At 52.3% G+C, this 26,266-nt stretch overlaps 1 long non-coding RNA gene across 1 annotated transcript; it reads right to left on the bottom strand.

Annotated features, from left to right (window-relative positions):
• Positions 1-898: 898 nt before the first annotated feature.
• On the bottom strand, positions 899-2,141 carry LOC135890243 (uncharacterized). Its single transcript, XR_010562202.1, has 3 exons — positions 2,061-2,141; positions 1,578-1,695; positions 899-980 (listed from the first exon to the last, which is right to left on the bottom strand). It is a non-coding gene; the product is annotated as an uncharacterized LOC135890243 (long non-coding RNA).
• Positions 2,142-26,266: the final 24,125 nt, after the last annotated feature.

Raw genomic sequence — 26,266 nt, 5'->3', positions numbered from 1 at the left:
CCAAGCAAATGTCACAAAGTCTGGAAATGAACAGGTGAGGTGGGGGGCTCCTTTCAGACCCTCACTTCCGTCTAATCCTTCCTCAAGTCCTTTTGCCCTGCCCAATTTACACCGCTCAACCAACCACAACTTTCACCCTTTGTTTTCTTGTGCACAAGAAAGAACACTGTCGGACTGATGAGTGTCAACTGTAGGGATTCGGACAGCTCCGTTAGTTGTGTCCGAATTCCAGGCCTTGTGTCTCTTTGGTGATAAAGAGAGGAGATTCCTCGGGCTACGTTCGAAGAGATTCATGTGGCGGTCCTTTCTGAAATGTGTGGATGTTGAGATGTTGTAGGTAGATGCGGTGGTATTCAGAGCCGGCACGTGGGTGCACCTAACCCTACTAACAGGACCGCGTCACAAGTAAGAGGGGTCTTTTCTGGTAAAGGTAGGGGGCATAAAGTTGTCATTTTCTTGGTGGGGTAGGAGGTAAGTCGGGAAGGGTGTCGCTGAGGGATGGAGGATTGATTGGAAAGGGGACACTCAGCAGGATCCCTCCCTTACCTGTTCATTTCCAGATCTTTTCACATTGGGGACTCCCCCTCCCCCCGCCATTGTGTAAAGGAGGAGTATTTTACTAAAGAAAGGGTGACTGCCCTGTAATCAGGGTTCAGGTCTCTTTCCCTTTTCTCCTCCCTGTATTGGCCCCCTTAACGGCACCCGACATAGTCACTCTGCAGAGTAGACTCTTGCCCCTCCGCAGCCTTGATACCACAGAGCCCCTACCCAACGTGGAAGCACACGGTCTGTGAAGAAAACTAGAGGGAGCACACATGAGGAATTCAAAGCACTGACCTCTTACTCATAGCCAATTATGAACAGTCCTCAGGTTTCCGCCTCCCAGATATCTGCTTAGAAGGATGTCCAGGTTGCTCAGGTCCACTTGTGCCAGCTTCTTCTGTGGCTGGGGCTCCTGGCCAATTCCTCTGCAAGCGCAGCTTCAAAAGCCAAGCATGAGCCATCACTACACAAATCTCTATTGGTGTGTGAAATCTTGCCCTCATCCCTGCCTCCCTCTCCCATCCCATCTACATCAGCCCCACTGGATGAACAGAAACTGAGTGATCATTTCTCTGGTGGAGCAACAGTGACACCAGGTGGCCTGCCAGGGGAATGCACAAAGCATTTCCCTTAGGCAGTAACAGTGCCACCAGGTGGCCACTCGGTGTAATTGCACAGAACATGTCTCTCATGAAGCAAAAAGGAGACTGCGTGGCTACCCCGGGTAATCACAGAGCATTTCCTTCATGGAGCAATATTGACACCGGGTGGACACTCTGTATAGTTGCACAGAGCATTTCCCAAATAAAGCAACAGTGACACTGGGTGGCTAATCCAGGTAATGCACAAAGCATTTCCCCCATGGAGCAACAGTGGCACTGGGTGGACACCTGGGGTAATGCACAGAGCATTTCCTTAAGGAGCAACAGTGACACTGTGCCGTGATACAGCAGGGCCAGAGAGCAGCAGGAGAATGGTAGAAGAAAACTAGAGTGGTACGGATGAGCAATAGAGTGCCATAATTGTTCACTCACAGCCAGTCATGGAGAAGACAAAGCGGAGGACTGTTCATCTCTGCTTACAAGGATGTCCAGGCTGCTCAGGTTCACTTCTTCCAGTTTCTCCTCCGGCTGGGGCTCCTGGGCGATTCCTCTGCAAACACAGCATATAACCCAAGCAGGAGCCATCACTGCCCAAAGTTCTACTGGTGTACGAGATACTGCCCTCCCTCTCCCATCCACTGTACATCAGCCCCACTTGATGAACAGTGACAGTCAACTCCCACAGTCACCCCCACCACTACCAATGGAGGATCTAGTACCATCATGCTTCTCTTCCCCCTCCCAATGCCCCATTGGGTTGCAGACGCCCCAGACCAAGCCTGTGAGCATGCACCATTGCCCATGTTCTATGCAAGGAGACAGGACAAGGGGAGAGAGAGAGAGTATGTTGGCCAACATATGAGAGCTCAAAGAGAGACACATAGGAAGAAGGACAAACTCACCACCTGTACTCACCTTTCCGGTTCCAGGCCTCTGCTCAGGTGAACATGCTCCTCCCTGTCCAAGAAGATCAGCTGCTCCCAAGATAGGGAAATTCTCCCTCTGCACCCAGAACAAGGAGGAAAACTTTTATTACAAACCGAGCCCCACCTAAAGGGAAGCAGATGTTTGTACTCAGCCTTTACCACACATGTATCTTAGAGGCCACCTGGGGTATTTCTCAGAATGTAGTTGCCCTGGACCAACAGTGACACCCAGTGGCCAATCACGGCAATGCACAGAGCATGTCCCCCAGGCAGCAGCAGTGACACTTGGTGGCCACTCGCGGCAAAGCACAAAGAATTTCCCTCGTCGAGCAACACAGACACTACGTGGCCACTCAGGGTATGGCAGAAACCATTTCCCCCCCACAGCGCTGCAGTGATACTCGGTGGCCAGCCGGGGTAATGCCTGTGCTGTCTGCCTTGGACCATCAATGCCATCCGGTGGCCAGGCAGGGTAACATACAGACTGTGTTTCTCCTGGAGCAGCGGTGACACCCGGTGGCCAGTTGGGGGAAAGCGCAGCGTGCATCTGCCCTGGAGGAGCAGTGACAGCCTGTGGGCAGCAGGGGCAGCACCAGCCCCTTCCTCATTGGGGGAGCTGAGGTGGGGTAGACAGAAAATTGTGGCAGTTGCATCCCCACCACCACCACGAGGCCTCACCCCTCACTGAAGTGCAAGTTCCGCCTCCTCCCCTCAAAGGCTCCGGCCCTTCACCAGCCCAGAGGCCAGAAGCCAGAGCCAGGCAGGGTAGGGCGACTGCTGCGCTAGGTGGCGCAATGATGCAGGCAGCCACAGCGCTCCCCACTCTTGTCCTTGTGCTGGGTGGGGTCCCGGGGCTGTGGCTGCTCCTCAGTTCCCGGCCGCCCTTCGACCGCTCACAGACCTTAAGAGCCGCTCGGGTTGGGGTCGGGCTCCAGGGCCAGCAGAGCCCTCGGGGAGCAGTAACCACGAGGGTTAGGACCCAGGAGCCCAGGCTGGAGCAGGTCAGCCCGGAGTGCTGTGCAGAGCCCTGGACCCTCCACATAACGTGTGTGGTGCAACTTGGTGACTGGAGACACAGGCCAAGGGCTACTCTCAGACCCCTGCTCACGTCCGCTACTGAATATTGCCTGCTTCAGAGAGGATACCTAGAGTGGCATGACCAGGGAAGCTCACCCAGTGATAGAGAAGGAAGAGACTTGAGGACTGAGCATATCCGCCCTCAACCCTCTTCCCGTTACACCTTTAGCATTACAACCAAAAAGCACCCCTTGCAACGGCACCCGACATAGTCACTCTGCAGAGCAGACTCTGGCCCCTCCCCAGCCTCAATCCCACAGAGCCCCGTGCCCAGTGAGGAAGCTCACGGCCTGTGAAGAAAACTAGAGCGAGCACAGATGAGGAATTCCAAGCACTGACAGCTTACTCACAGTCAGTTATGCGGAAGGCAGAAAGCGGAGGACTGTTAATCTCCGCTTACAAGGATGTCCAGGCTGCTCAGGTCCACCTCTGCCAGCTTTTCCTTCGGCTGCTGCTCGACTGTTCCTCTGCAAGCGCCACAAATAAACCAAGCAGGAGCCATCACTCCACAAAACTCAATTGATGGGCAAAATCTTGCCCTCATCCCTGCCTCCCTCTCCCATCCCGTCTACATCGACCCCACTCGATGAACAGAGACTGCGTCAACACTGACAGTGATGCTCCACTCTCGCGCGCACTGCCCCGCGTGATTTTTGTCCCCTCCCACTTCTACATGGCTTCCGAGACCTAGCCAGTGGGGCTGCACACCTAGCACGCCTGCCCGTGTTCAACGAAAGGAGACCGAACAAGTAGAGACAAGGACAGACCGAGAAAGTGGGTCAGACAACACACTAGAGAAGAGAGAGAGAAACATGGAAGGAAGGCAAGAAACTCACCAGCTAGAGTCATCCTCCTAGATGCAATCTTTCGCTGCGGTGGACACACCGCTCCTGGCCAGACAAAATGAGCAGCCCCTGATAACGGGGACCTTGTCTCCCTCGTAGCCACAGCTAGACGGGAACCTTTTCTTACAAACACAGACCAAGCTAACGGCGCATCCCTGCCTGGAGCCATGTGGGCCGTGACCAGACTCCTCACCAAACCAGACACTTAGCTCACTGACAGTGACGGCTGCTCCGCTTCCAGCTAGATGGCATCGCCATAGCCTGGCATCAACAATGCTCACTGTCTCATGGCTCTTGCGCGCCTTCCATCTCACAACGGGGGGGGCTCTTACCCTTGACTTCTTTCTCCATCCTACTAAGCAGAACACAAGAGGGAAAAACAAAAGTTATCATCGGTGTATGTTCTTCTTCTCCCTGTCCCATTACACCTTTATAGATACAATTAAAAAGCACACAACACACACTCAACCTCTGGAATTGCTGGCCAGAGAATGCTGTGAAAGCCAAGACTATAATAGGGTTCAAAAAAGGATTAGGTCAATTCATGGAGAATAGGTCCATCAATGGCTATTAGTCAGGATGGGCAGGGATGGTGTCCTTATCCTCTGTTTGCCAGAAGCTGGGAATGGGCGACGCAGGATGGATCACTTCACGATTACCTGTTCTATTCATTCCCTCTGAAGCACCTGGTATTAGCCAGTCGGAAGACAGGATACTGGGCTAGATGGACCTTTGGTCTGACCCAGTATTGCCATTCTTACGTTCTAATGTTAAGCAGCCCGTTGCACCTGCACCCAAGAGAGTCACTGTGCAGAGGAGACTATTGTCTCTTCCCCTGGTCGTAATCCCACAGCTAATCCCAAAATAGGTAAATTCTCCTCCCACACCCAGAACAAGGAGGAAAACTTTTATGAGAAACCAAGCCTCACCTAAAGGGAAGCAGCCGTCTGTACTCAGCCTCTACCATGCATTTATCTTAGGCTTCAGCCGTGCCGCTAAAAGTCGTGAAGTGTAGTTATGAGGGAGGCAGAAAGCTGAGGACTGTTCATATCTGCTTAGAAGGATGTCCAAGCTGCTCAGATCCACTTCTGCCAGCTTCTCCTCTGGCTAGGGCTCCTGAACAACAATTCCTCTGTAAGAGCAGCTGCAAAAGCCAAGCAGGAGCCGTCATTACACAGAGCTCTTGCCCTCATCCCTGCCTCCCTCTTCCATCCTATCTACATCTGCCCCCCTCAATGAACAGAGACCGAGTTAACACCGACAGTCACCGCTCCACTCTCGCACCCACTGCCCTGCATGATTTTCGTCCCCTCCTACTTCTCCATGGCTCTCGAGACCTAGCCTGTGGGGACGCACACCTACCACACCTGCCCTTGTCCTATGAAGGGAGACGGCAAAATGAGAGGAGAGGACAGAAAGAGTCCATGGGGCTGGTCTATGGATAAGTTCAGTAGGCATCAGTGGCTTAGTCATATGCAGGGCCGGTGCAACCACTAGGCGAACTAGGCGGTCGCCTAGGGCGCCAAGTGGTTGGGGGCGCCCACTGGGTCTTAGTGTCCACCCTTCTGGTTTTCCTATCCCTTTTCTGACCCTTCCTGCAGGCTCGGAGTCTTCCTGGGAAGGGGATCTAGTAGTTAAAAGAGAAAAAGCCTCCAGCCTGCCAGACCTATTAGCACAACACTGAAATTGTTAAAGAGCCATTCAAGGGGTAATGAAGCCACTGAACAGGCAGTTGCCAACCCCCAGGTATATACTGTCAGTTTCTGAATGTACTGACAAAAACAGTTGTGCATGACGGTCATATTTACTCAGGACATGTCAGTCTACAGGATCTTAGTTTAAAATTTGCTTTAAAAATATTTCATTAGTGAGTTGGTGAAGATTATAAAATCACATCTCTAAAAAATCCTTGCATAGATTTTTAGATGCACAATCATCTTTAGCCTTAAATGCTTGGATCTTCAGACATATGATTTTTTAAATAAATCCTTCAAAAGACCTCCCTTATCTAAAATACACATTTTAATTGGAAGTAAGTTTTTTTACTATAGTAAAGTCTTCCAGTCCTTTCTGCTCATCCATTTCTCCCTTCACCCCCTCTCCCCCAACCCCCATTGAAGAGAGCCCTTAAATGGACAACAGCCCTTTGCTTCCAGATAGTCAGAAGTAAAGAAAGGGAAACTCTTTGTCCAGCTATCTTTTGATGAACTAGTTTTAAGCAAAATCAGTACCTTAGTAAGATATAAAATCCTTTGTTATGCCTAAAATCTTTGGAAACATATTTTTTAAAGTTGGTGAAATTTCATAAACATGTGTATTGTTATGGAGATCACACACAGAAAATTAGTGTTCCCTTTTTCTAAAAGCAATGAACATTGTTATGAACACACTAAACCTCTGTAACTGATTAATTTAAAATATTGTCTGTTTCAGTGAGTTAAATATGTAGTAATCTGGAATGATAACTTTATGAAGGTTTAAGAGTACATTTAAAATATAAAATCAGCTTAGAAATACTGATTAAGAAAATGTAAAACAGAGAAGAGCTGCATCATGTATTCCATAATATTTAATGTTGTAGTAAGGGTGAGTAAGCTGTCTTTCTGAATACAAAGTTTTTGCAAATAAATGTCTGACAAACTTCAGGGCATATCAAAAAACCTGTGACTGACATTTTTTATTCCCAAGTTTAGTGCTTTTAATTAGGTACCTTCTGCATGTCCATTCCACGTGAGGGAGAGGATACAGGGATCTCTGTGGGGAACTGTGACTCTAAGCCACCGTGAGGCGGGCCGGGCATCTTGTTATTCTTTCTGCTTTGTCCCTCCGCCCCCGCCGGGCTGCAAGCTCAGGCTGCCGTCAGGCATAGGGGCACCAGTTTAATAATACTGCATAGGGCCCCATAAATCCTAAGGATGGCCCTAGGGGAGCCAAAAAGCGGTGCCCTTGCTCGGCAGGGAAGAACTGCCTTCCGGAGACCCCAGAGAGCCAGAACGTCGGCTTGCGGGGGCGGCGAGCCCCAGCCATGGAGGAACCAGCGCGGCGCAGGGGGGCAGCAGCCCTGCAAAGGCGGCAGCGCCGCTAGCGGGTAGCAGCCGTGCCCCTTGCCCCTCCTGCCCAGGTTGCGGACAGGCGCCCCCCCGGGGGTTCCTGCAGGCTGCAGCAGATGCATGCGGGCAGAGGCCCCCGTGTGTCCCCCAGGTCCCCCCTCGCTGTGCTCGGGGTCTGCGGCTCCCGGGCATGTGAGCCACTGCCGGGGCGCGGGGCCCTGAGCCTGCTCTTGGAGCGGCAGCAATGGTGGCAGCTCACACTCCCGGGAGCCAAAAAGCCTAAGCGCAGCGAGGGAGGAGCCGGGGGACGCATGGAGACCACTGCCCGCATGCATTCACTGCATGGAGCAACAGTGACACTTTGTGGCCACCGAAGGTAATCCACAAAGCATTTCCTTCATGGAGCAACAGCGACACCATGTGGCCACACGAGGTAATGCACAGAGCATTTCCTTCATGGAGCAACAGTGACACCGTGTGGCCACGCGGGATAATGCAGAGAGCATTTCCTTAAGGAGCAACAGTGACACTGTGTGGCCACGCGAGGTGATGCACAGAGCATTTCCTTCATGGAGCAACAGTGACACTGTGTGGCCACGTGGGATAATGCAGAGAGCATTTCCTTAAGGAGCAACAGTGACACTGTGTGGCCACGCGAGGTAATGCACAGAGCATTTCATTCATGGTACAACAGTGACACCGTGTGGCCACCGAAGGTAATGCACAGAGCATTTCCTGCATGGAGCAACAGTGACACTGTGTGGCCACGTGAAGTAATGCACAGAGCATTTTCTGCATGCAGCAACACTGACACTGTGTGGCCACGCAAGGTAATGCACAGAACATTTTCTGCATGCAGCAACAGTGACACCATGTGGCCACACGAGGTAATGCACAGAGCATTTCCTTCATGGAGCAACAGTGACACTGTGTGGCCACGTGAGGTAATGCACAGAGCATTTCTTTAAGGAGCAACAGTGACACTGTGTGGCCACGCGAGGTAATGCACAGAGCATTTCATTCATGGTACAACAGTGACACCGTGTGGCCACCGAAGGTAATGCACAGAGCATTTCCTTCATGGAGCAACAGTGACACCGTGTGGCCACGCCGGGTAATGCACAGAGCATTTCTTTAAGGAGCAACAGTGACACCGTATGGCCATGCGGGATAATGCACACAGCATTTCCTTCATGGAGTAACTGTGACACCATGTGGCCACGCGAGGTAATGCACACAGCATTTCCTTCATGGAGCAACAGTGACACTGTGTGGCCACGCGGGGTAATGCACAGAGCATTTCCTGCATGGAGCAACAGTGACACCGTGTGGCCACGCTAGGTAATGCACAGAGCATTTCCTGCATGGAGCAACAGTGACACTGTGTGGCCACGTGAAGTAATGCACAGAACATTTTCTGCATGCAGCAACAGTGACACCGTGTGGCCACGCCGGGTAATGCACAGAGCATTTCTTTAAGGAGCAACAGTGACACCGTGTGGCCACACGAGGTAATGCACAGAGCATTTCCTTCATGGAGCAACAGTGACACTGTGTGGCCACGCGGGATAATGCAGAGAGCATTTCCTTAAGGAGCAACAGTGACACTGTGTGGCCACGCGAGGTAATGCACCGAGCATTTCCTTCATGGAGCAACAGTGACACTGTGTGGCCACGCGGGATAATGCAGAGAGCATTTCCTTAAGGAGCAACAGTGACACTGTGTGGCCACGCGAGGTAATGCACAGAGCATTTCATTCATGGTACAACAGTGACACCGTGTGGCCACCGAAGGTAATGCACAGAGCATTTCCTGCATGGAGCAACAGTGACACCGTGTGGCCACGTGAAGTAATGCACAGAGCATTTCCTGCATGGAGCAACAGTGACACTGTGTGGCCACGTGAAGTAATGCACAGAGCATTTCCTGCATGGAGCAACAGTGACACCGTGTGGCCACGTGAAGTAATGCACAGAACATTTTCTGCATGCAGCAACAGTGACACCGTGTGGCCACGCCGGGTAATGCACAGAGCATTTCTTTAAGGAGCAACAGTGACACCGTGTGGCCACGCGGGGTAATGCACAGAGCATTTCCTGCATGGAGCAACAGTGACACCGTGTGGCCACGCTAGGTAATGCACAGAGCATTTCCTGCATGGAGCAACAGTGACACTGTGTGGCCACGTGAAGTAATGCACAGACCATTTTCTGCATGCAGCAACAGTGACACCGTGTGGCCACGCCGGGTAATGCACAGAGCATTTCTTTAAGGAGCAACAGTGACACCGTGTGGCCACACGAGGTAATGCACAGAGCATTTCCTGCATGGAGCAACAGTGACACTGTGTGGCCACGCAGGATAATGCAGAGAGCATTTCCTTAAGGAGCAACAGTGACACTGTGTGGCCACGCGAGGTAATGCACAGAGCATTTCATTCATGGTACAACAGTGACACCGTGTGGCCACCGAAGGTAATGCACAGAGCATTTCCTGCATGGAGCAACAGTGACACCGTGTGGCCACGTGAAGTAATGCACAGAGCATTTCCTGCATGGAGCAACAGTGACACTGTGTGGCCACGTGAAGTAATGCACAGAGCATTTTCTGCATGCAGCAACACTGACACTGTGTGGCCACGCAAGGTAATGCACAGAACATTTTCTGCATGCAGCAACAGTGACACCGTGTGGCCACGCCGGGTAATGCACAGAGCATTTCTTTAAGGAGCAACAGTGACACCATGTGGCCACACGAGGTAATGCACAGAGCATTTCCTTCATGGAGCAACAGTGACACCGTGTGGCCACGTGAGGTAATGCACAGAGCATTTCTTTAAGGAGCAACAGTGACACTGTGTGGCCACGCGAGGTAATGCACAGAGCATTTCCTTCATGGAGCAACAGTGACACTGTGTGGCCACGCGAGGTAATGCACAGAGCATTTCATTCATGGTACAACAGTGACACCGTGTGGCCACCGAAGGTAATGCACAGAGCATTTCCTTCATGGAGCAACAGTGACACCGCGTGGCCACGCCGGGTAATGCACAGAGCATTTCTTTAAGGAGCAACAGTGACACCGTATGGCCATGCGGGATAATGCACACAGCATTTCCTTCATGGAGCAACAGTGACACTGTGTGGCCACGCGGGGTAATGCACAGAGCATTTCCTGCATGGAGCAACAGTGACACCGTGTGGCCACGCTAGGTAATGCACAGAGCATTTCCTGCATGGAGCAACAGTGACACTGTGTGGCCACGTGAAGTAATGCACAGAACATTTTCTGCATGCAGCAACAGTGACACTGTGTGGCCACGCAAGGTAATGCACAGAACATTTTCTGCATGCAGCAACAGTGACACCGTGTGGCCACGCCGGGTAATGCACAGAGCATTTCTTTAAGGAGCAACAGTGACACCATGTGGCCACACGAGGTAATGCACAGAGCATTTCCTTCATGGAGCAACAGTGACACTGTGTGGCCACGTGAGGTAATGCACAGAGCATTTCTTTAAGGAGCAACAGTGACACTGTGTGGCCACGCGAGGTAATGCACAGAGCATTTCCTTCATGGAGCAACAGTGACACCGTGTGGCCACCGAAGGTAATGCACAGAGCATTTCATTCATGGAGCAACAGTGACACCGTGTGGCCACCGAAGGTAATGCACAGAGCATTTCCTTAAGGAGCAACAGTGACACTGTGTGGCCACGCGAGGTAATGCACAGAACATTTCCCTAAGGAGCAACAGTGACACTGTGTGGCCACGCGGGATAATGCACAGAGCATTTCATTCATGGAGCAACAGTGACACCGTATGGCCATGTGGGGTAATGCACAGAGCATTTCCTGCATGGAGCAACAGTGACACTGTGTGGCCATGCGGGGTAATGCACAAACCATTTTCTACATGGAGCAACAGTGACACTGTGTGGCCACGCGAGGTAAAGCACAGAGCATTTCCTTCATGGAGTAACTGTGACACCATGTGGCCACGCGAGGTAATACACAGCATTTCCTTCATGGAGCAACAGTGACACTGTGTGGCCACGCGGGGTAATGCACAGAGCATTTCCTGCATGGAGCAACAGTGACACCGTGTGGCCACGCTAGGTAATGCACAGAGCATTTCCTGCATGGAGCAACAGTGACACTGTGTGGCCACGTGAAGTAATGCACAGAACATTTTCTGCATGCAGCAACAGTGACACCGTGTGGCCAGGCCGGGTAATGCACAGAGCATTTCTTTAAGGAGCAACAGTGACACCGTGTGGCCACGCGGGGTAATGCACAGAGCATTTCCTGCATGGAGCAACAGTGACACCGTGTGGCCACGCGGGGTAATGCACAGAGCATTTCCTGCATGGAGCAACAGTGACACTGTGTGGCCACGTGAAGTAATGCACAGAACATTTTCTGCATGCAGCAACAGTGACACTGTGTGGCCACGCGGGGTAATGCACAGAGCATTTCCTGCATGGAGCAACAGTGACACCGTGTGGCCACGCTAGGTTATGCACAGAGCATTTCCTGCATGGAGCAACAGTGACACCGTGTGGCCACGCGGGGTAATGCACAGAGCATTTCCTGCATGGAGCAACAGTGACACCGTGTGGCCACGCTAGGTAATGCACAGAGCATTTCCTGCATGGAGCAACAGTGACACTGTGTGGCCACGTGAAGTAATGCAGAGAACGTTTTCTGCATGCAGCAACAGTGACACCGTGTGGCCACGCCGGGTAATGCACAGAGCATTTATTTAAGGAGCAACAGTGACACCGTGTGGCCACGCTAGGTAATGCACAGAGCATTTCCTGCATGGAGCAACAGTGACACTGTGTGGCCACGTGAAGTAATGCACAGAACATTTTCTGCATGCAGCAACAGTGACACTGTGTGGCCACGCAAGGTAATGCACAGAACATTTTCTGCATGCAGCAACAGTGACACCGTGTGTCCACGCCGGGTAATGCACAGAGCATTTCTTTAAGGAGCAACAGTGACACCATGTGGCCACACGAGGTAATGCACAGAGCATTTCCTTCATGGAGCAACAGTGACACTGTGTGGCCACGTGAGGTAATGCACAGAGCATTTCTTTAAGGAGCAACAGTGACACTGTGTGGCCACGCGAGGTAATGCACAGAGCATTTCCTTCATGGAGCAACAGTGACACTGTGTGGCCACGCGAGGTAATGCACAGAGCATTTCATTCATGGTACAACAGTGACACCGTGTGGCCACCGAAGGTAATGCACAGAGCATTTCCTTCATGGAGCAACAGTGACACCGTGTGGCCACGCCGGGTAATGCACAGAGCATTTCTTTAAGGAGCAACAGTGACACCGTATGGCCATGCGGGATAATGCACACAGCATTTCCTTCATGGAGTAACTGTGACACCATGTGGCCACGCGAGGTAATGCACACAGCATTTCCTTCATGGAGCAACAGTGACACTGTGTGGCCACGCGGGGTAATGCACAGAGCATTTCCTTCATGGAGCAACAGTGACACCGTGTGGCCACGCTAGGTAATGCACAGAGCATTTCCTGCATGGAGCAACAGTGACACTGTGTGGCCACGTGAAGTAATGCACAGAACATTTTCTGCATGCAGCAACAGTGACACCGTGTGGCCACGCCGGGTAATGCACAGAGCATTTCTTTAAGGAGCAACAGTGACACTGTGTGGCCACGCGAGGTAATGCACAGAGCATTTCATTCATCGTACAACAGTGACACCGTGTGGCCACCGAAGGTAATGCACAGAGCATTTCCTTCATGGAGCAACAGTGACACCGTGTGGCCACGCCGGGTAATGCACAGAGCATTTCTTTAAGGAGCAACAGTGACACCGTATGGCCATGCGGGATAATGCACACAGCATTTCCTTCATGGAGTAACTGTGACACCATGTGGCCACGCGAGGTAATGCACAGAGCATTTCCTTCATGAAGCAACAGTGACACCGTGTGGCCACGCTAGGTAATGCACAGAGCATTTCCTGCATGGAGCAACAGTGACACCGTGTGGCCACGCTAGGTAATGCACAGAGCATTTCCTGCATGGAGCAACACTGACACTGTGTGGCCACGCAAGGTAATGCACAGAACATTTTCTGCATGCAGCAACAGTGACACCGTGTGGCCACGCCGGGTAATGCACAGAGCATTTCTTTAAGGAGCAACAGTGACACCGTGTGGCCACACGAGGTAATGCACAGAGCATTTCCTTCATGGAGCAACAGTGACACCGTGTGGCCACGTGAGGTAATGCACAGAGCATTTCTTTAAGGAGCAACAGTGACACTGTGTGGCCACGTGGGGTAATGCACAAAGCATTTCCTTCATGAGGGGTCTGGGGTGGAGGTGTGGATGAGGAGTTTGGGATGTGGGAGGGGCTTAAGGCTGGGGCAGAGGGTTGGGATGCGGGGTTCAGGAGGGGGCTCAGGGCTGGGGCAGAGGCTTGGGATGCGGGGGGAGAGGGGAGAGCTCTGACTGGGGGTTCAGGCTCTAGGGTGGGGCCAGGGAGGAGCAGTTTGGGATGCAGGCAGGCTGCCCTAAGGCTGGTGCCAGAGCACTCCCCCCAGCCGGAGGGCCGACAGGGAGGGAGCAGGGGGCTCCGGAGAAGGGCCCGCTCTCCCCCTTGCCGGCAGCAGGGAGCTCCGGGCCTGGGGAGAGGCCCACAGCAGCCCTGCAAGCCCCAACTTGCTCCCCTACCCAGTTCCCGCCCACCCCCTATCTCTCTCCTCTTCAGGTCCCTGCCGCGTGGCCCTTTAGAGCTGCTGCACGGCTAGTTATAGCCAGCTGCGCGGCCGCGCAGCTTAGAGGGAATTTAGCACACTTAGGGTCGATGGGAGCCGCCACTGGCTCGCGGGCCTTGCAATGCAGAACATTGATTTATTATCTGAATTATCGTAGCAAATGGCCCATGACCCCATTGTGCTAGGCGCTGTACGCAAAGGGAATAAAGAGACAGTCCCTGCCCCTGCCCTAGTCTATGCCATCTCTAACAATAACAACTCCTGGCTAATGTCCCATGTAAGGGACAGCCCCAAATCCCTGCCTTTGTATCTCCTCTGAACAACCCGGGAATAGCAACACTTGCTTCTCCAGTCCCATGACGCACCCAAACAACCCTGTAGTTCAGTTAACAGCACAGCTGCAGGGGCTGGGGGCGCTGCCCTCACAGGTGTTCCCCTTACCTTGCGCTCTGATGGGCTGGGAGCACAGAGCGCAGTTTGTATGGGAGCAGGGCAGCAGCAGCTGCTCCTGAGGACTTCCAATAAAAGTCATAAGAACTTAAGAATGGGACCCTGGGTCTGACCCGGTAGGGCATCTAGCCCAGTATCCTGTCTTCCCACAGTGGCCAGTGCCAGGTGCCCCAGAGGTAATGAACAGAACAGGGAATCATCAAGAGATCCATCCCCTGTCGCCCATTCCCAGCTTCTGGCAAACAGAGGTTAGGGACACCATCCCTGCCCCTCCTGGCTAATAGCCATCGATGCATTTATCCTCCGTGAACTTATCTAGTTCTTTTTTGAACCCTGTTATAGTCTTGGCCTTCACAACATCCTCTGGCAAGGAGTTCCACAGGCTGACTGTGCATTGTGTGAAGAAATACTTGCTTTTATTTCTTTTAAACCTGCTGCCTATTAATTTCATTTGGTGACCCCTAGTTCTTGTATTATGAGAAGTAGTAAACAACACTTCCTTATCTACTTTCTCTACACCAGTCATGATTTTATAGACCTCAATCATATCTCCCCTTAGCCGTCTCTTTTCCATGCTGAAAAGTCCCAGTCTTATTAATCTCTCCTCATACGGAAGCCGTTCCATACCCCTAATCATTTTTGTTGCCCTTTTCTGAATCTTATATTAGAATTGGATATCTTTTTTGAGATGGGGTGACCACATCTGCACACAGTATTCAAGATGTGGGCGTACCATGGATTTATATAGAGGCAACATGATATTTTCTACCCTATCTTTTAACCAGTTACCAATCCATAAGAGCACCTTCCCTCTTATCCCATGACAGCTTACTTTGCGTAAGAGCCTTTGGTGAGGGACCTTGTCAAAGGCTTTCTGAAAATCTAAGTACACTATAGCCACTGGATCCTCTTGGTCCACGTGCTTGTTGACCCCCTCAAAGAAGTCAACGTTCAGTGGTCCGGCGCTTCTCCCTGTTGTCTGCGTATGTCCCTGTCATAAACATACAACTAAGGGTAGCATAAAATCCCTCTTTACCCTGTAAAGGGTTAATTCCTCTTTTACCTGCCCTGTTGTCATTTGTGCCCCCTAAACTCGCACCCTGCTCTGCCATTGCCTGAATGTGCTGCTGAATGGGGGTCTCTTGCAGGGCAGACAATGCATTGCCTCTGCCCTGGTGCAATCTAGCCTTCGAGGGGAAGGAGGACCGGTCATCAGGCTGAGCAGGGCTGACTTTGTCAGCTCCTTGGAGTTAGATGACTGGATTAAAGAGCACTAGATCAGCATAATAAGTAGAAAAGCATATGCTTGTCCAAAAAGCCCCTGACAGATTGCAGCCTGCAGTGGTCTAAAGATGTACGGAGCAACTTGGCACCACATCAGCCAGTAAACCGATTGCCCACTGAGCTGAAAATACAGACGTATCAACTGCAAAACTGACCATGCAAAAACAATAACAAAAGTCTGGTTTTTGATCAATACAACGCTGGCAACTGCACTGCCAAGGTCACCCAGCGTCCCTGGGCTTACCCCACTGGGCCCAGAGCTGCAACTCCTCCTGTATTTTTATAGCACCTTTTATCCCCAAATGCGTTCCAACCCTACGCAAAGAGCACCGCTGAAATGCAGCCACATCTGGGGGTCAGGGTGACAGCTGACTGGCTAAGTAGCAGATTGTAGAACAGGGACGGCTGGGAGAAGGGATATTTCGCTAAGGACTTCCAAGGAAAACCCCATCCTCTTGCAGAAAAAAACATCTCTGGCAGGTCCTGCTGCTCTAAGGACTTACCTGGAAGCCCCCCACAGAATACTGTACGGTGTATGGAGCTCAGCTTCTCCAGCTATCTGCCGCCAATAGCAGGCTCACTGGAAATAGCTACAACAGGGAGCTTAGAGGCCATAATAAAGTGAAGGGCTGGGCCCATGCTGTCATTTACCAAAGAGTCCTGGAGAGTTCACACCAGGTGGTCCAGTCCCCAAAGCCATCCCCTCCTGCATTCCATGGCTCTCAGCATGGCAGTGAGGATCATATGCATACAAAAGAGCCAGGCCTGGGCAAAGCAGCTAACTTTGGCAGGGCCGCCCAGAGGATTCAGGGGGCCTGGGGTCTTCGGCGGCGGGGGGTCCCTGCCGCCGAATTGCCGCCGAAGACCCGGCACTTCGGCGTCGGGTCCCGGGGCGGAAGGACCCCCCGCTGCGGGTCTTCAGGGCACTTCGGCGGCGGGTCCCGGAGTGGAAGAAGCTTCGGGGGCCCGGGCCCCGCAAGAGTTTTCCGGGGCCCCCGGAGCGAGTGAAGAACCCCGCTCCAGGGGCCCCGAAAAACTCTCGTGGGGGCCCCTGTGGGGCCCGGGGCAAATTGCCCCACTTGCCCCCCCCCCCCCCCTCTGGGCAGCCCTGAACTTTGGGCCCATTCCTGCTCCAGCTGGACTCAGCAGCAAAGCTCCAATTGGTTTCAATGGCAGCAGGATCAGACCCGGTGGATTCACCCCCACCCCCACCCACCCCCGAACCCTCCAGGTACAGCCTTTCTCCGCTGACATTCCTTAGCCAAAATCCGCTCCTGCCCATGTTTTTAGACTAGAAATGTCTCCTACAACAGCACTTTAATGCACACTAATGTAGGAAACTGCACTGCCTGGCTTCCTGCCCCTCAGTCATCTAGGCCCTAACATTCAGAGCTGAGCTACATTTCCAAATATATTGATTTCAGTTACAACACAGAATGCAAAGTGTACAGTGCTCACTTTACAATGCAAATATTTGTAATCAAAAGTAATATAAACAGATAAAAGAGGTGTTGGGAGGAAAAATCACTAAGGGGGCTGGCGCTGACAGGGCAGGATGTGTTGGGAGGGAAATCCCAGAGGTAGGTTTTGCTGATTGGGCAGGAGGTGGTGGGCGGGGAAATCACTGAGGCACCTTGCACTGATTGGGTAGGAGGCGCTGGGCGGGAAAAGTCACTGAGGTGGCTGGCGCTGACTGGGCAGAAGATGTTGGGAGGGAAAGTCCAGAGGTGGGTTTCGCTGACTGGGTGGGAGGTGCTGGGCTAGAAAATCACTGAGGGGGCTGGTGCTGACTAGGTAGGAAGCGCTGGGCGGGAAAGCCCTGAGGTGGGTTTTGCTGGTTGGGCAGGAGGTGCTGGGCAGGAAAATCACTGAGGCAGCTCGCACTGACAGGGTAGGAGGCGCAGGGCGGGAAAAGTCACTGAGGGGATTGGCGCTGACTGGGTAGGAGGTGTTGGGAGGGAAAGCCCAGAGGTGGGTTTCGCTGACTGGGTGGGAGGTGCTGGGCTAGAAAATCACTGAGGGGACTGGTGCTGACTAGGTAGGAAGCGCTGGGCGGGAAAGCCCTGAGGTGGGTTTTGCTGATTGGGCAGGAGGTGCTGGGCAGGAAAATCACTGAGGCAGCTCGCGCTGACAGGGTAGGAGGCGCAGGGCGGGAAAAGTCACTGAGGGGGTTGGCGCTGACTGGGTAGGAGGAGTTGGGAGGGAAAGCCCAGAGGTGGGTTGCGCAGACTGGGTAAGAGGTGTTGGGTGGGAAGATCACTAAGGCTGCTCGCGCTGACTGGGTAGTAGGCGCTGGGCAGGAAAGGTCACTGAGACGGCTGGTGCTGATTCGGTAGGTGGTGCTGGGCAGGAAAAGTCACTGAGGGGCTGGCACTGACTGGGCAGGAGTCTCTGACTGGGAAAATCACTGAGGTGGCTCGTGCTGAGTGGGTAGAGGTGTTGGGAGGGAAAGCCCAGAGGTGGGTTTTGCTGACTGGGTGGGAGGTGTTGGGCTGGAAAATCACTGAGAGGGCTGATGCTGACTAGGTAGGAGGTGCTGAGCGGGAAAGCCCTGAGGTGGGTTTTGCTGACAGGGCAGGAGGTGTTGGGCGGGAAAAGTCACTGAGGGGGTTGGCGCTGACTGGGTAGGCGGTGTTGGGAGGGAAGCCCAGAGGTGTGTTTTGCTGATTGGGCAGGAGGTGCTGGGCAGAAAAATCACTGAGGCATCTCAGTGGGCAGAAGGTGATGGGTCAAAAACCATGGAAGCCAACCTCAAGGAGTGGGCAGGAGGTACTGGGCAGGTAACCCTGTAGATGATACCCTTACTGGAGAAGAGACATGGAAAGGAAAGGGGAACAGACTCTACTACTGATATTACAAAAAGTACTGGGTAGGAAACTCCTAAAGCAGCTTGAACTCACTAGACAAATGGCCCTAGGGGGCAAATGTGTGTGCAGGCTTGAGCTTACCCGAAAAAAGATGCTAAGCAGGAAACCTAAAGCAGTTTGTGCTGACTAGGCAGAAGGTGCTGAGTTCTCGAGAAAGCACTCCTAACTTCTGCAACACACAAGTGCTGAAAACTAGGAATTACCCTAATTTCCATACGGGAAGATTACCTTGTAATCCTGCTGTCTAATGAGCCACACCTAAACTAGGGGAGCCTTTCTGGGCCTGTGGCTGAGAGATTCCCCATTCCCCTCCCCCATAAGAAGGGTTGAACTTCTGTTTCTCTTAGTCACAGTAAATTCCCACAGAATCATTTCTACTTGGCTTTTTTGAGATTTGAAGTGAAATCTTACTTGGGACCTATCCCGGTCAGATGGAACATGGTGTGGCGAAGGGGCGGCTGTAAGGGGATGGCGGAGGCCGTGGAAAATTCGCCCCTTTTCTCAAAAAAGCCAAGAAATGGCCCAACCAAGCAAATGTCACAAAGTCTGGAAATGAACAGGTGAGGTGGGGGGCTCCTTTCAGACCCTCACTTCCGTCTAATCCTTCCTCAAGTCCTTTTGCCCTGCCCAATTTACACCGCTCAACCAACCACAACTTTCACCCTTTGTTTTCTTGTGCACAAGAAAGAACACTGTCGGACTGATGAGTGTCTACTGTAGGGATTCGGACAGCTCCGTTAGTTGTGTCCGAATTCCAGGCCTTGTGTCTCTTTGGTGATAAAGAGAGGAGATTCCTCGGGCTATGTTCGAAGAGATTGATGTGGCGGTCCTTTCTGAAATGTGTTGATGTTGAGATGTTGTAGGTAGATGCGGTGGTTTTCAGAGCCGGCACGTGGGTGCACCTAACCCTACTAACAGGACCGCGTCACAAGTAAGAGGGCTCTTTTCTGGTAAAGGTTAGGGGGCACAAAGTTGTCATTTTCTTGGTGGGGTAGGAAGGTAAGTCGGGAAGGGTGTTGCTGAGGGACGGAGGATTGATTGGAAAGGGGACACTCAGCAGGATCCCTCCCTTACCTGTTCATTTCCAGATCTTTTCACATTGGGGACTCCGCCCGCCCCGCCTTGTGTAAAGGAGGAGTATTTTACTAAAGAAAGGGTGACTGCCCTGTAATCAGGGTTCAGGTCACTTTCCCTTTTCTCCTCTCTGCATTGGCCCTCTTCACGCCAAGGTCCAAAGTGAGCTCCCTCTAACTAGGGGGTGGGTCTTTCCCTGCCTTTCACAAGGTAACACTGCCATTTGGAAGGTAGTTCTAGAAACCAGCCTCTTGAGAGGGTTCAGGGTTTGTCCTACTAGCTGTCCCGTGCCCTCCTCACTCACTCACGCACTCAGCCAAGTCAAAGCCCGCGTCCTCTGCATCCACCTGGACCCGCGTTCTGCCGCAAGCTCTCCTGCGCTCTGAAAGAGATCGGTGCCGAAAAGTAGGTATTGGGGTAATTTCCGGCACGGGCAAGTACCTTGCCAATGTAATCTGAATGTACCTTGTACTCGTGCTCTCTACTGAGCCACACCTAACCCGCTTCACCTCTCTCTTTCTAGCAACTCAAAGGACAAAATGGACAAGACGACACAAGCACCAAAGAAACTGCAGGAAAAGGGAAGAAAAAGCCACGGCCAAAGGCTGCACACACTGCACCCCTGCACCGAGGGCTCGGGTTCGACACTTCTCCGCACAGGCTTAATCCCCCTTCAGGTGCCCGGTATAAGGACCTCCCTGTAAACAAGGATCAAGGTCCATTCCTTGCCAACCAAAATGCTTTATGGGTCCCTTCCATAGCTGAGGCTGAGCGACCCCCCTTTAAAAAGGGTTGAGGTCTCTCTGGGTTTGAGCTCCTTAGGACCTAGCCTTTAAAATGCCCCGTGCCGTTGACCTCTCCCTGTCAGAAGGGTGCAGGTCTCCCCTTTCTAATTCCTCTTGGGCCGTTGGCACTCGCTGGGCAACGAGACCACCCACTTCTGAGGGAAGGGAGGTCTCTCCTTTACAGTGCTTTTCGCTCTGGCCCATTGGAACGCCCCTGGCTTAAGGACCACCCTGTAAGGAGGGTTTCGGTCTCCTTTGCCATGCAAATTATGCCACAGGTCACTTTGACAAGCCCGGCAAAATGACCGCCCTGTAACCAGGGTGTAAGGTCTTATACCTCTCACGCTTAAGCTAGGGGAGCCTTTCTGTGCCTGTGGCTGAGCGAATCCCCCTGACCACACACCCCTTGAGAAGGGTTGAACTTCTGTTTCTCTTAGTCACAGTAAATTCCCACAGAATGATTTCTACTTGGCTTTTTTGAGATTTGAAGTGAAAGCTTACTTGGGACCTATCCCGGTCAGATGGAATATGGTGTGGCGAAGGGGCGGCTGTAAGGGGATGGCGGAGGCCGTGGAAAATTCGCCCCTTTTCTCAAAAAAGCCAAGAAATGGCCCAACCAAGCAAATGTCACAAAGTCTGGAAATGAACAGCTGAGGTGGGGGGCTCCTTTCAGACCCTCACTTCCGTCTAATCCTTCCTCTAGTCCTTTTGCCTTGCCCAATTTACACCGCTCAACCAACCACAACTTTCACCCTTTGTTTTCTTGTGCACAATAAAGAACACTGTCGGACTGATGAGTGTCAACTGTAGGGATTCGGACAGCTCCGTTAGTTGTGTCCGAATTCCAGGCCTTGTGTCTCTTTGGTGATAAAGAGAGGAGATTCCTCGGGCTACGTTCGAAGAGATTCATGTGGCGGTCCTTTCTGAAATGTGTGGATGTTGAGAAGTTGTAGGTAGATGCGGTGGTATTCAGAGCCGGCACGTGGGTGCACCTAACCCTACTAACAGGACCGCGTCACAAGTAAGAGGGGTCTTTTCTGGGAAAGGTAGGGGGCACAAAGTTGTCATTTTCTTGGTGGGGTAGGAGGTAAGTCGGGAAGGGTGTCGCTGAGGGATGGAGGATTGATTGGAAAGGGGACACTCAGCAGGATCCCTCCCTTACCTGTTCATTTCCAGATCTTTTCACATTGGGGACTTCCCCCCCCGCCCCATTGTGTACAGGAGGAGTATTTTACTAAAGAAAGGGTGACTGCCCTGTAATCAGGGTTCAGGTCGCTTTCCCTTTTCTCCTCTCTGCATTGGCCCTCTTCACGCCAAGGTCCAAAGTGAGCTCCCTCTAACTAGGGGGTGGGTCTTTCCCTGCCTTTCACAAGGTAACACTGCCATTTGGAAGGTAGTTCTAGAAACCAGCCTCTTGAGAGGGTTCAGGGTTTGTCCTACTAGCTGTCCCGCGCCCTCCTCACTCACGCACTCAGCCAAGTCAAAGCCCGCGTCCTCTGCATCCACCTGGACCCGCGTTCTGCCGCAAGCTCTCCTGCGCTCTGAAAGAGATCGGTGCCGAAAAGTAGGTATTGGGGTAATTTCCGGCACGGGCAAGTACCTTGCCAATGTAATCTGAATGTACCTTGTACTCGTGCTCTCTACTGAGCCACACCTAACCCGCTTCACCTCTCTCTTTCTAGCAACTCAAAGGACAAAATGGACAAGACGACACAAGCACCAAAGAAACTGCAGGAAAAGGGAAGAAAAAGCCACGGCCAAAGGCTGCACACACTGCACCCCTGCACCGAGGGCTCGGGTTCGACACTTCTCCGCACAGGCTTAATCCCCCTTCAGGTGCCCGGTATAAGGACCTCCCTGTAAACAAGGATCAAGGTCCATTCCTTGCCAACCAAAATGCTTTATGGGTCCCTTCCATAGCTGAGGCTGAGCGACCCCCCTTTAAAAAGGGTTGAGGTCTCTCTGGGTTTGAGCTCCTTAGGACCTAGCCTTTAAAATGCCCCGTGCCGTTGACCTCTCCCTGTCAGAAGGGTGCAGGTCTCCCCTTTCTAATTCCTCTTGGGCCGTTGGCACTCGCTGGGCAACGAGACCACCCACTTCTGAGGGAAGGGAGGTCTCTCCTTTACAGTGCTTTTCGCTCTGGCCCATTGGAACGCCCCTGGCTTAAGGACCACCCTGTAAGGAGGGTTTCGGTCTCCTTTGCCATGCAAATTATGCCACAGGTCACTTTGACAAGCCCGGCAAAATGACCGCCCTGTAACCAGGGTGTAAGGTCTTATACCTCTCACGCTTAAGCTAGGGGAGCCTTTCTGTGCCTGCGGCTGAGCGACTCCCCCTGACCACACACCCCTTGAGAAGGGTTGAACTTCTGTTTCTCTTAGTCACAGTAAATTCCCACAGAATGATTTCTACTTGGCTTTTTTGAGATTTGAAGTGAAATCTTACTTGGGACCTATCCCGGTCAGATGGAACATGGTGTGGCGAAGGGGCGGCTGTAAGGGGATGGCGGAGGCCGTGGAAAATTCGCCCCTTTTCTCAAAAAAGCCAAGAAATGGCCCAACCAAGCAAATGTCACAAAGTCTGGAAATGAACAGGTGAGGTGGGGGGCTCCTTGCAGACCCTCACTTCCGTGTAATCCTTCCTCAAGTCCTTTTGCCCTACCCAATTTACACCGCTCAACCAACCACAACTTTCACCCTTTGTTTTCTTGTGCACAAGAAAGAACACTGTCGGACTGATGAGTGTCTACTGTAGGGATTCGGACAGCTCCGTTAGTTGTGTCCGAATTCCAGGCCTTGTGTCTCTTTGGTGATAAAGAGAGGAGATTCCTCGGGCTACGTTCGAAGAGATTGATGTGGCGGTCCTTTCTGAAATGTGTTGATGTTGAGATGTTGTAGGTAGATGCGGTGGTTTTCAGAGCCGGCACGTGGGTGCACCTAACCCTACTAACAGGACCGCGTCACAAGTAAGAGGGGTCTTTTCTGGTAAAGGTTAGGGGGCACAAAGTTGTCATTTTCTTGGTGGGGTAGGAAGGTAAGTCGGGAAGGGTGTCGCTGAGGGACGGAGGATTGATTGGAAAGGGGACACTCAGCAGGATCCCTCCCTTACCTGTTCATTTCCAGATCTTTTCACATTGGGGACTCCCCCCCTGCCCCATTGTGTACAGGAGGAGTATTTTACTAAAGAAAGGGTGACCGCCCTGTAATCAGGGTTCAGGTCGCTTTCCCTTTTCTCCTCTCTGCATTGGCCCTCTTCACGCCAAGGTCCAAAGTGAGCTCCCTCTAACTAGGGGGTGGGTCTTTCCCTGCCTTTCACAAGGTAACACTGCCATTTGGAAGGTAGTTCTAGAAACCAGCCTCTTGAGAGGGTTCAGGGTTTGTCCTACTAGCTGTCCCGTGCCCTCCTCACTCACTCACGCACTCAGCCAAGTCAAAGCCCGCGTCCTCTGCATCTACCTGGACCCGCGTTCTGCCGCAAGCTCTCCTGCGCTCTGAAAGAGATCGGTGCCGAAAAGTAGGTATTGGGGTCATTTCCGGCAGGGCCGTGTACCTTGCCAATGTAATCTGAATGTACCTTGTACTCGTGCTCTCTACTGAGCCACACCTAACCCGCTTCACCTCTCTCTTTCTAGCAACTCAAAGGACAAAATGGACAAGACGACACAAGCACCAAAGAAACTGCAGGAAAAGGGAAGAAAAAGCCACGGCCAAAGGCTGCACACACCGCACCCCTGTACCGTGGGCTCGGGTTCGACACTTCTCCGCACAGGCTTAATCCCCCTTCAGGTGCCCGGTAAAAGGACCTCCCTGTAAATAAGGATCAAGGTCCATTCCTTGCCAACCAAAATGCTTTATGGGTCCCTTCCATAGCTGAGGCTGAGCGACCCCCCTTTAAAAAGGGTTGAGGTCTCTCTGGGTTTGAGCTCCTTAGGACCTAGCCTTTAAAATGCCCCGTGCCGTTGACCTCTCCCTGTCAGAAGGGTGCAGGTCTCCCCTTTCTAATTCCTCTTGGGCCGTTGGCACTCGCTGGGCAACGAGACCACCCACTTCTGAGGGAAGGGAGGTCTCTCCTTTACAGCGCTTTTCGCTCTGGCCCATTGGAACGCCCCTGGCTTAAGGACCACCCTGTAAGGAGGGTTTCGGTCTCCTTTGCCATGCAAATTAAGCCACAGGTCACTTTGACAAGCCCGGCAAAATGACCGCCCTGTAACCAGGGTGTAAGGTCTTATACCTCTCACGCTTAAGCTAGGGGAGCCTTTCTGTGCCTGTGGCTGAGCGAATCCCCCTGACCACACACCCCTTGAGAAGGGTTGAACTTCTGTTTCTCTTAGTCACAGTAAATTCCCACAGAATGATTTCTACTTGGCTTTTTTGAGATTTGAAGTGAAAGCTTACTTGGGACCTATCCCGGTCAGATGGAATATGGTGTGGCGAAGGGGCGGCTGTAAGGGGATGGCGGAGGCCGTGGAAAATTCGCCCCTTTTCTCAAAAAAGACAAGAAATGGCCCAACCAAGCAAATGTCACAAAGTCTGGAAATGAACAGCTGAGGTGGGGGGCTCCTTTCAGACCCTCACTTCCGTCTAATCCTTCCTCTAGTCCTTTTGCCCTGCCCAATTTACACCGCTCAACCAACCACAACTTTCACCCTTTGTTTTCCTGTGCACAATAAAGAACACTGTCGGACTGATGAGTGTCAACTGTAGGGATTCGGACAGCTCCATTAGTTGTGTCCGAATTCCAGGCCTTGTGTCTCTTTGGTGATAAAGAGAGGAGATTCCTCGGGCTACGTTCGAAGAGATTCATGTGGCGGTCCTTTCTGAAATGTGTGGATGTTGAGATGTTGTAGGTAGATGCGGTGGTATTCAGAGCCGGCACGTGGGTGCACCTAACCCTACTAACAGGACCGCGTTACAAGTAAGAGAGGTCTTTTCTGGTAAAGGTAGGGGGCACAAAGTTGTCATTTTCTTGGTGGGGTAGGAGGTAAGTCGGGAAGGGTGTCGCTGAGGGATGGAGGATTGATTGGAAAGGGGACACTCAGCAGGATCCCTCCCTTACCTGTTCATTTCCAGATCTTTTCACATTGGGGACTCCCCCCCTGCCCCATTGTGTACAGGAGGAGTATTTTACTAAAGAAAGGGTGACTGCCCTGTAATCAGGGTTCAGGTCGCTTTCCCTTTTCTCCTCTCTGCATTGGCCCTCTTCACGCCAAGGTCCAAAGTGAGCTCCCTCTAACTAGGGGGTGGGTCTTTCCCTGCCTTTCACAAGGTAACACTGCCATTTGGAAGGTAGTTCTAGAAACCAGCCTCTTGAGAGGGTTCAGGGTTTGTCCTACTAGCTGTCCCGTGCCCTCCTCACTCACTCACGCACTCAGCCAAGTCAAAGCCCGCGTCCTGTGCATCTACCTGGACCCGCGTTCTGCCGCAAGCTCTCCTGCGCTCTGAAAGAGATCGGTGCCGAAAAGTAGGTATTGGGGTCATTTCCGGCAGGGCCGTGTACCTTGCCAATGTAATCTGAATGTACACTGTACACGTGCTCTCTACTGAGCCACACCTAACCCGCTTCACCTCTCTCTTTCTAGCAACTCAAAGGACAAAATGGACAAGACGACACAAGCACCAAAGAAACTGCAGGAAAAGGGAAGAAAAAGCCACGGACAAAGGCTGCACACACCGCACACACCGCACCCCTGTACCGTGGGCTCGGGTTCGACACTTCTCCGCACAGGCTTAATCCCCCTTCAGGTGCCCGGTAAAAGGACCTCCCTGTAAATAAGGATCAAGGTCCATTCCTTGCCAACCAAAATGCTTTATGGGTCCCTTCCATAGCTGAGGCTGAGCGACCCCCCTTTAAAAAGGGTTGAGGTCTCTCTGGGTTTGAGCTCCTTAGGACCTAGCCTTTAAAATGCCCCGTGCCGTTGACCTCTCCCTGTCAGAAGGGTGCAGGTCTCCCCTTTCTAATTCCTCTTGGGCCGTTGGCACTCGCTGGGCAACGA

The sequence above is a fragment of the Emys orbicularis genome, chromosome 16 (genome assembly GCF_028017835.1).
Source record: "Emys orbicularis isolate rEmyOrb1 chromosome 16, rEmyOrb1.hap1, whole genome shotgun sequence".
Taxonomy (NCBI): Eukaryota; Metazoa; Chordata; order Testudines; family Emydidae; genus Emys; species Emys orbicularis.
Note: the sequence above shows the minus strand (reverse complement) of the source record. Positions and strands in the feature narration are given on the sequence as shown.